The 11564-nt window shown below is 33.8% G+C and overlaps 1 long non-coding RNA gene across 1 annotated transcript; it reads right to left on the bottom strand.

Moving 5' to 3' along the window:
• Positions 1-7308: 7308 nt before the first annotated feature.
• On the bottom strand, positions 7309-11307 carry LOC124897064. The gene is made up of 2 exons (XR_007053571.1): positions 7766-11307; positions 7309-7577 (listed from the first exon to the last, which is right to left on the bottom strand). It is a non-coding gene; the product is annotated as an uncharacterized LOC124897064 (long non-coding RNA).
• Positions 11308-11564: the final 257 nt, after the last annotated feature.

Genomic DNA, 11564 nt, shown 5'->3' with positions numbered 1-11564 from the left:
CTTTTTCTAGCTTAAATTCATTCCTAGAATATTAAGGGGTTTCTTCCAAAATGAATAATATTTGTTTCTTATAGAATTTTCATTATGTGAGAAATTGAATAAGCTTTCCATCGATACCAAATTTGCACAAATCCGATACTCGGTGAAGAAGTTAGAGCATTTTTAAGTTGACAGTGTGCCAACTGGGTAGACACCGTATCGTGGTGAAAGACAATTTCATAATTGTCACTTTCTAGTGGAACAACGCAATGTTGGTTCATCACGGCAAGGTTTAAATTCCCTTTTTTCAATTTTTAGTGGACCTTTGTGATATTGGTGCATCGTGGAGAGGTCCATTTTCCTAAGTGTTAAATTCCAGTAGTCCAATGCTATAGTGGTGCATCGCGTTGAAGGACAAAATGGAATTTCTATAAGGCACAATGATGGTGGTGCATCACGTTGAAGTTCCAGATCCTAATTTTCAAAATCTAGTGGGACGATGCGATAGCTCCGCATCGTGGAGGTCTCCAATTTCCCATTCGTAAGTTTCCAGTGAGCCACTGGGATAGCAGCGCATTGCGGTGGCCCATTAAATCGGGACCCATTTACATTTTTCAGATTTATTTATGAGTTTAAAGAGGGTATTTTGGACTTTTTTCCAGCCCCTAAAACCGTCAAAACACAAGATTTAAGTATATCACATGCATTTTATAACATATTCCTCAAAATTTCTCTCAACCAAAACCCTAAACTTTAACAATCATCCTTAAGAATCCCAAGATTCCACCACTCTTTTTCTAAATTGATTCAAGATTCAAGATTCCCAACTCAAGAATTCCAAGAACCATCATTCAAGAGCACAAATAGGGTCTCAAAAGCAAACTTGTTCATCTAGTTCATCATCCAAGGTATGTGGGGTTATGAACAAGGACAATCTTTTTGTCCTTGTTCCTAAAATTTAATTTTGGTTTCAATTTTATTGAATATTCTATGATTTCCTATTAAATTTAAGTTAGGGTTGATACTCAAATCTTCACTATTTTAGTTTATGATTTTATTATGATATTTAAGGCTCCAATTGCAAGAAATTTACATATATTCATGTTTGCAATTTTAAGATTCAGATTATGAGTTACATACCATTATCTTGATTGAGATTGTTGAAAGCTTTTAAGATGATTATTGACCATGCAGTTTAAATCTAATTATTGATGTAATTATTGATGCATTAAAGCTTTATACTTTGAATCCTAAGTATTATTGATGATTTTGCAAGGTAATTATGATCTCAAGTCCTATTAACAAATTTTGATTAGTGCTTTCAAAAGAAAAGATTGATATTTTGATCCTAAGCTAAGATATGAATCCACATTATTCATACAGTTTATGATTTAAAACAAAGAGAAGCATAATTGGTTTTAATTATGAACCCTTGTGCTATTTTAAGGTGAATTTCCTAAAAGTTCTGAGCAATAAGTATGAGAGCAGTATTTAGCACCGAGTTGGGTATGATTCAAGGTCTCATGCCCCATAAATATGAGCCACCATAGGTTTTAAACGCCCATAGTGGGCTAAGATAGTGATCACTTAAGTTAAGATTCTATTTCGATGATAAAGATAGAACAACTCTCCCCAATGTGGGAAAGACATTGGACTCTATATTAGCTCACATGGTCTATGTCGCTTAGAAGAAACTTCCTAAGTCCCAAAGTTTCATGATTTCTAAAGCTTCCAAAGCTTCTAAGTTTTGAAAGAAAAGAATGATAGAAAATATTTTATAAGACTAAGTGTTATGACTCACTAGATTTACAAGTATGATTTGTTATACATGATTTTATATTTTGGTATTTTAGATAATCAAGCTTATGTGAGTCATATACATCCAGCATGCATTTGCTTTCTAATTATGATGATGTCTTACTTATGCATTACACCCCCATATACTCTGTACATCCTCAAAGTGTTGATCTACATATATGTCAATGTGCTACATTATCATATAATGTAGGTCCAGGTGCTCAGTATCAGTAGCATGAGTAGTTCAAGCATCTCTATCTATGCTCTCACAGTTGGTAAGTCCTTATGATTCAAGGGCCTACTTCCTTAGATTTCCATCTTTCATAGTCTTTGAGTTATTATTTTTAGTTTAGTCTGAGTTAGTTGGGGGTCTGTCCAATGGCTCTCTAGTTATTTAGTGTAGAGGCTTGTCAAACTATGAGTTTATTTTACAGACTTTCAGTGTTTACTATTTAGATAGTATCTTTAGTGTATTCAGTTTAGTTTTGGTATGATACAATATTATTTCTTTACTATATTATCTTAAAGTAAGGTTCAGACCTAGTAGCAAACTAAAAAGGTTAGCTTGGGGATACTCGTAGCCTTGCGCATCGTGTGAAGTCTCAGGATCAAATTTGGGGCATTACACTAAACCTAAGGAGTTTATGAATCTAAAATAGGGTGGGATTTCTGTGAAAGAGTGCCCTGAAATTTCATTAGTTGTCCTTTTATGCTCCCGAGCTAGCATTAAGCATGAGGGCTAAGATAAGAAAGTTTTCTTTGGGCTTCTCTCGGGAGTTGGTGCTAGAGTGCAAGGCCGCCTTATTGAATAGTGACATAAGTATCTCTAGTCTTGTGGTGTATATATAGTAGGTTAAAGATGAAAAGGAAAAACAAGTCAAAATAACGAAAAGGCAAGGAAAGAGGTCCAAGTATTCTGAGTTGGGAGGAGGCTAATGGAATAGGGGTAGAGATGGTAGGCAATGGTGTAAGGATAAGTGGGGAAATTCTGGTTCTTATTCTATGGCTAGTTCTCCATATTCTAAGACATCTGGTGATTGCTTCTTTTTGAGCAATGATAATATCCAAGCAACACCCCCTTTTAGATGATGATATGGTCGTCGTCAAGATATAGTAACCCAACTAAGGTTGGGGTAGTATCCCAAGGGAATATGTCGCTTAGTAGATCTTATTAGTTGTACTCAATGGGCAAAATAGGAAAAGTAAACAGGGAAATTTATTTGTAGTACTCGAGAGAAAAGAACAATATTAACTTGGTTGTAATCAATAGTAAGTGAACACTAGGATTGTGTTCCCCCTAGATTTTTAACTCCGTAGGCTTATCATGCATTTTTGAACCAATCCATAGAGCCCTTGGGTAGTTTTATAACAGTCAAGCTACACAATTGTCACGACCCAAATAGCCATGAGTGGTACCCACACTAATCTTCCTGTGGGATAACCATCTAAATCGAACCATTACCCAATCACTCTATCAATATTAAAACGATATTATTATAAAACCTACTTAACAACAATAATCCGAAGCTAATCATCAGTAATGTGGAAGTCAAACAAACTACTTTTTAAAGTCCCCAAGACCTGAAAGTCATCGTAAAAGAACTCCTAACAAAGATCATGTATAAAAGAGATATCCAAAAATAGAGTAAATAAAGAATGTTTCATTGCCCAAAAGATGGACAAGAACAAATAGGATGACCCATGACAGTCATGGAGATAGAGTGCTCACCCTTAGATCAAGATCTACTATTAAACTCTAGAGGGGAGGTCATGTCTGAGCCTCTAGAACACTCTCTGCACTCAACAAAATAAGAGTACAGAGTAGTATTAGTACAAACCACTATGTACTGGTAGGTATCATAGGCCAACTAAATTTAATAGCATGTACACAACACAAATTAAACAACAAGTATACAGGCATCGTCACATAACAAAAAAAATCTATGAATTGACAATACAGCAAAAAGTCAACAGTGCTCACAAACAAGCCACATAACCATCAAGAGTATCAACCATACTTAAACATCCACAGAATCAACAGAAATATTTACACACATGCTATAGAACTTATGTTTTCCCAAATAGTCATGACCTGCAAGGAACAATCTATGTTCATGTACAGTACCGGCGTGGTACCCGATCCACCATATATATATCTGTAACGGCGTGGTACCCAATCTAACATATTCATGTCTGTACCAGAGTGGTACCCGATCCACCATCTACATATCCGTACTGGCGTGGTACCCAATCCATTATATACATATCCATACCGGCGTTGCACCCGATCCAACATATACATATTAGTACCGACGTGGTAGCCGATCCAATATATATATATCTGTATCGGCGTGGTACCCGACCTAGCATATACATATCCGTACCGGCGTGGTACCTGATCACACATATACATATCTGTACCGGCATGATACCCGATCCAACATAAACAAGTACTATAAATATCAAATTTACACTATCTCAGAGCATACAATACGAGGTGCCAATTTTGCAAGTACACTTAAAGTTATAAGACAATTACTTCAACTAAATTTTTAATAATTATTTATACACGCCTCAACAGTACAAACATCATCAATTTCAAGCATGTCCGAATATCAATCAACAAGTATCCAATTTACGAGCATACACACAATTAAATTGAGTTTAAATTCTAATTAAACTTTAACCTACCTCAACCAAAAAATTCAAATGCAAGCTAATTTGCAAAGATCTTGCCCTTCCGTAAAGCTTTCGAATGATTCAAATTTGTTCAAATATATAATTCCTATGAAAATACGAATCTAATAATACATATTTTATGATTATTATTCTAAGAATTCTAGACCTAAACCTAAATTTATCAAAATCGTGACTAATCAAAACCTGGTGATATAAGGCTAAAATGCGATGGAAACCAGTGGTTGTAGTAAGAAAGACACCACGGCTAACTTAAAACAGTGACTAAAACTTAACAAATCTATCAAAACTACATGAAACCACTGCCAATTGTATCATTTACTAATCATTATTCCATCATGACACTCTTCAATTAGTGGCCTAACTTTTCTTTTCTTTTCTTATTCCACCATAACATATAGTATTAAGAGTAGTTGTATTTCACGTAAGTAGATAACAAGAAATCAGTTTGCAAGAGATTAAAATATTACTAAACTAATGTTAAGTAACTATAAGGCCATCTGCAGAAACGATCCATGCCTTCACTCAATTATCAATTATTGGTGACCATTATCATTATATTATACAAGATTAGACTAAACTACTAGTTCATCTTTATTCTTCCAACTCACCCTCACTAATAGATTATTAGAACAAAGTTTCTTGCCTACCTTTTAATTCACCCTTACGGCAATATCATAGATGTAACAATTGATGGATGTAGAAGTAGAAATTGATTCGCACGATAACTTACCTTAAACCGTTGAAATTTTTCCTTCAAGCTATGATGAATTTTATTTTTTTTGGAAAACAGAAACTGCAACTTTGTGCCTCCCATCCTACTAACTTCCTCATGATATTAATAAGGGAAAATTTCAGAAATAGCAACTCTGTAGCCTTAATTATAACTTTTATAGCAACAGTTTCATAATTACGAAAAATAGCAAATTGTATTTGTATTTAAGTAAAATGTTGCTATATAAATACATATACAAATATATATGTATTACTCATAAATACATATGCACAACTGAAAAATACATATTCTTCTATTACTATGAAGTGGGTAAAATATTGCTACTTTTGCTATAAGTTGTATTTTGAAAAAGTGTTGCTATTTATTGTAATTATAGTCTTAAGGATGCTAGTTTCTATAATTTTTTCTATTAATAAATATGGCAAATCCTAACAACTTAATTTCATCCTTATATTAACCACATAAATAAATAAATTGTTATTTTGACCCATTAATTCACTAATTGAATTAATTATTTAAATTACCCCAAACTCGTCAAAATTTATTCAAGGTCCCATAGAAATAAATCAATGACTTAAATTTCTTTTAGACACTTTAGAATCCGTATTACTCCTCCTCACAAATCATAATTCACATTTACAAACTACGGGAAGAGCTAAAATAAGAAAAATGAGAAAATTTCACAAACAACCGGGAGGGTCGTTATAACAATCCAGGTTAAGGTTTTCATATTGCATGCTAAGTCTCGTTCCCTATTCCAGCATATTATATATGTATATATGTATATGATTGTGTGCACTGGTTTTGAATGATTTTGAACTGATTTGATCATGGCATTAGTTTATACCTTCCCTGAGTTACATTCTAGTGCTCATACCACTAACCGTCTCCAGACGTTGTATCCCCACGCAATGCAAGCACTAAAAATACTTTTACTTTTTCGGTGCAGTGACTAGATGATCGTGGGATAGCTTGGGAGTTGGATTGAAGTGGTGATCTTCCCTACTTTGGAAGACCTCATTTCATGTTTTGGTTTCATATTGTCAAAGACTATTCTTTTGGTCCTTTTTAGCTATCGTCGGGGCATGTATCGACTTAAATTGTCTTTGGTTTTGAAGGAGTATTTGTGGATATTACTGTTGACTTGGGTATTAGTTATTGGTTCTTTTGGCATATCATAGATGTATTTGAATTTATCTTTGCTATCTTGTTATATGTTCGAAACCTAGTCTCGGTAGTGTGTATGCTCTATTTATTAGGCTAAGGGATGGTCTCTAGTCCATGATGGACTTGAGATACTTATCACGGTCAGGACTTGATTTGGATCATGACACCCCATTATTTCTAAACCACCTCTAGCTGCCTTCCAGTCAAAAAAACATACCAGTTCGTCGCCTCCAAATCCCTCTCTTTCTCTCTTCTTATTTCCTTGTGCCTATGAAAACCAGTTACCATCTGTTGTCATCGTTGCCTTGCCAGAAGTAAAGATCGGGGAGATGACATCTTTTTTCCGTTATCACCTTTGACGAGAAATAAAATCCTAGTGCTTTGATGGAATCGTGAACAAGGGCTCCAGATTCAACAAACCCACGACTCTACCAACGATAACACTCTATCACCAATGAACTCTCCCAGCCAATGCTACTATTCTCCTCCCTGTTCTCTCGTTCATTGCCTCTTTGTCATCGCATCCTCATCGAAGTTCCATGAAACCCACAAAGATTATTGCCTGATTTTATTTATTTATGCCTTAAATTTCAATTTTTGTTTGTTTTGCTTATAAACTACCCGAATCAAATTCTTAGATTTAAAAATTATGATGCTTAGCTTTGAATTTTGATTCAATTTCATATTTGTTAATACCATTAGATTGATATATGTTAAAAGCGCCATTTTTTTTCAATCTTGGCTAAACCATAGTTTTTGAATTGGATACTAATTTCATTCAATTTTTGAAAACCTTTGTTCTTACTTGTTGATTGATTGTTTCAATTGGTGTTTTGCGATCCTGGGCAGCCTGTTGCCAAAATATGATCACTTGAATGTTTATTATGCCATTATTTTTTTGGTGAAAGGGAAACTTCTATCTATAAACTATGTAGCAGTAGGATTATAGTAGAGATTGTAATATTGAGTTACCCAAATTAGCTAGTCTATTACAAACATGAAAAAAAAACGTTTTACAAGTACTGTGTTCTTCTCTATCTTGTTGAAAAATAGTGAACACCCATAGGGGAGGGTACAAAAACACTTGAAAATTTGTTGCCACTAAGTTGTGTGCTCCTTGTTGAGACAAAACATATGCTACTTCATTTCCCTCTCTATTGTTATGCCTAAGCAGTGGATCTCCAACCTCGTTAACCAGTACCTGCATTGATCAATTAAATTAGTATAAGGAGATGATTGTTCTGAAGAAGTTGCAGAACATAAGTGGATTCTGTTTCAATTTCTAATGGAAAACAGTGATGCTCAAAGGCAAAAGTAATGCCTTGAAAGAGAGCTTTAAGTTTCCACTTCAGAGGGGTTAAGGGCATTTATGGCTAGGTATAAGCCTACCACCATTTCTCCTTTATCATATTGTATGACTCCACCAATGCCACCTTGATGAGTAGAGGGTTTGAAAGTACCATCTGTGTTAAGTTTGAAAAACCCAACCGGTGGGAGAACTATTTGATAAGGATTTATTTAAAAGGTAGGTATATCTAGGAAGGTGTTTAGAGTGTAGGTATAGTTTATCACTCAAGAGTTTATAAAATAAGGAGAGATGAGGTTGTGCTAGTTATGGTTATATTATGGTTTCGATTGAGCCATGTATGACACAAGGCAAAAGGGTAGAAAATATCCCATTGGAGGATATGATTTGGCAAGAGTAATATTTACTTTCGAAATAGCAATGAGCCAGAGTGGATGGGAATTGAATTGAAAGAAGTTTGTGGGATTTTGGCTACTGGATAGGCGAAAAAGATCTGGAAGGCATCTTCAATGCCGTTTCAGCAAATAGGGCACTGGTTTGTATCACTAACATTGATTTTATGTAGATATTCCTTGCTGGGAGGCGATTATGGAGAGTTTGCCAAAGGAAGAATTTGATCTTTTGAAAAGTATTAAGTTTCCAAATTTAGTGAAAATCTATTATGAAGGGAATAAGATTCCAAAGAATTATATAAGTGGAAACAGTGGAAAAAATACCATGATGATTAAGGAATAGATGGGAGTGGAGGGGGGAACATAAACGGGGGAGATTTGTTTTTTGATATCATTGGGAATGACAAAGGAGAATTTTCTCCAATCCCAATAGTTAGTGTTGCGATGATAAGAAACTAGCTTTCCGATGTCAGTATGGGCTAAAAGACCATTAATAAGGGAATGAATGGTGGTGGTGGGACTAATCTAGTGATAATTCTAGAAATTAATAAGATTTCCATCATCAATAATCTAATGAATGGCTTTGTCACAAAAAGACCAACTTTTGATGATAGTTTTCCAAAGACCAACTTTTGATGATAGTTTTCCAAATAAAGAAAGTAAGGGAGGTGGAGGAGCGATTAGCATATTTATCCATAAGGCAGCTAGACCAAAGTTTGTAGGGGTTGGTGAAGAGCCTCCAAGTCAGTCCAGTAATCATGGCTAGATTCTTGGATTTAGCTTTATGTATGCCTAGACCATCTTCATTAATGGGGGACGTAATAATAGACCAATTGACATAATGAAGTTTGTGTTTATCGAAAGTGGAACCCTATAAAAAATCTCTTTCAATTTTATTTTTTATTGAGAATTTTTGGAGGGGAGAAGAAAATATTGCATTTGATAGGCAGGAATAGCATTTAAAGTAGCTTTAATGAGAGTGAGCTTCTCAGCATTTGTAAGGAACCTAGTTTTCCAATAGAAGAGCTGATATTCATTGTATCTAAAATGTGGAAGCGGTCCCAAGGTCGGGGAGCCCCATTAAGGATAAGAAAGCCTAAATAGGTGCCAAAGGAGGTAGATTGTTTTATGTTAAAGAGGGAAGTAATTTGGTGAATGAGAGTGGGATAACAATTCTTTGAAAAGATAGCTTTTGATTTAGCTCAATTGATGAAATGTCCTGAGAGTTAACGGAAGGTAGTAAGAACATGCTGAATATTTTGAGCAGTAGCCAAGGATGATTTTGTAGTTTAAGTGAGATCATCAGCATAGAATAAGTGCGATAAAGGAGGGGTGAAAGGAGATAACTTAACAGGTTCCCAAAGGAGATAACTTAACAGATTCCCATAATCCATTTCGGACTTGTTGATTGATGGATATGGAGAGAAGTTCCATGCAAAGAATGAATAAGTAAGGCAAAAGAGGGTCGCCCTGTCAAATAACTCTAGTAGGAGAGAAGAATTCAATTTTTATTCCATTAACCAAAATAGAGATAGTCTTAGTAGTGATGCAGTTCATAATTAATTTGGTAATTTTGGGAGGAAAATTGAAGTAATGCAGTTCATAATTAATTTGGCAATTTTGGGAGGAAAATTGAAGTAGAGAAGAGTTCTTTTATTTTAAAAGACCACTCTATGGATCGAGTAGTCTTGAAGCAATTCATTAGTTCTTGAATAATAATGGCATTATCGAAAAGACGTCTTCATTGAAAAAAAATAGTTTGATAAGGACCAATGATATCATTGAGGATGGGTTTAATATAGTTGACAATAATTTTTGTGATAGTCTTGTAGATGGTATTACAAATACAAATAGGTTGGTAATTTTTAAAATTAGCATTCTGGATTTTAGGAATGATACATAATTAAGTTTGGTTTAGCTTCGGGGGAATGTTAAAAGAATCAACAAGTAGATTTTTATTTTTTCTAATATCCTCAAAGGTGGTAGAGCTCTAATCCTTAACGACATCGGCAAAGTGAGTGGTGGATCTAATAATATATCCAAGGTCCAAGATTGGGTAAGAAGCCCCTGAAATTCAAGGTGAGTACACCAAAGTTTTTCAAGCCTAAAGGGTTTGTTTTCCCTAACTCGGGTGCCATTATTGAGATTAATCAAGAGAGGAGAATGGTCGGAATAAGTAAGAGGAGGGTGAGTGATTATCGTATTAGGATAGCAATCTAACCATTTATCATTATCAAGACAACGATCAAGACATTCTAGAATAAGTCCACTAAGTCTCCGAAGACTAAAAGAGAGATAGAGAGGTCTAAAGCAGACCTTACCCCTTCCTCAGAGATAGAGAGGTCATTTCTCATACACCCTCGACTCAAGAAAATAGTCTAAAATGGTCCAAAAAATAATACAAATTCAAAAAAATAGATAGTAACAAAGCAATATGATAGTTAAAGTTCAAGAAACATCAAATAGTAATAGAAATCAAAGGACAAGAAACTACAAGAGTAATGCGATATCTACTAAACGAACAGAAGACAACACTCCAACCTACCAACTCTTCTACCCTAATATGTGTTCTCCACAACCTCTTATCTAAGATTACGTCCTCGATAAGTTTAAACTGCATCATTTCATGTCTAATCACCTTTCCCTAGTCATTTAAAAGATTGTGATCTAGGAATTATAAATCCTTACAATATAAATACTCCAATGATTTTATATTTTTATAAAATAATTTATTTTTATACAAAAATAAGTAATCATACTTTAGAGTTTTCGAGAGTTGTTTGTCACTTTAGGTGATCTTATCCTGGTATTGCTAAGAGATTTGTATTCCACGTTATATAATGTATAAAATAGTATATAGATTCTTATATAAATAATATATGTTAAGGGTAGAAACTGATATTGCATTGTTAAGGAATTTCCTATCTTTTAGATGCACCCATGAGGTCCTTTTATATATTTAAGCTTGGATGACATTCATATAAAATCATATCTTGTTGTAGGTTTTCTACTTTTCAATATACTTCTTAATCTATGGGCATTTTTTCCCAAACATTCAATGAAACTTTAGATACTTCTTTTTTACGAAGATAACCTTGTATTAATAACCAAAACTCAGAGGAGCTGCTAAGCTATCAAACTTTAAAAACATTAGAAAGTATAAAAGTTACAAGCTTATACATTGTCAGTTAAATTTACTAAATTCTCCTTTTTCCCCTCATCACTTTTTCTAATATTATTTTCTTAATATCTATAATTTCTATGTTTTTAAGTATATATAATATTAAAACTTTAAGATAATCTAAATGATCTATTTTTTTTTTAAAATTGTTTTGTAGCTGTTTGTTTTAGTCTTAGCAGTTTTTGCATATTTTTATTAAGGAATTTTATATCTTTGTTTTCCATGTATTTATTTTTATTTTTTCTAGTAAAATTTTTTTTTATATATTTTCTCTAAAATTTTATATAACTTATTATCTTAAGTATTTAT

Source organism: Capsicum annuum, chromosome 3, assembly GCF_002878395.1.
Source record: "Capsicum annuum cultivar UCD-10X-F1 chromosome 3, UCD10Xv1.1, whole genome shotgun sequence".
NCBI classification, from domain to species: Eukaryota; Viridiplantae; Streptophyta; class Magnoliopsida; order Solanales; family Solanaceae; genus Capsicum; species Capsicum annuum.
Note: the sequence above shows the minus strand (reverse complement) of the source record. Positions and strands in the feature narration are given on the sequence as shown.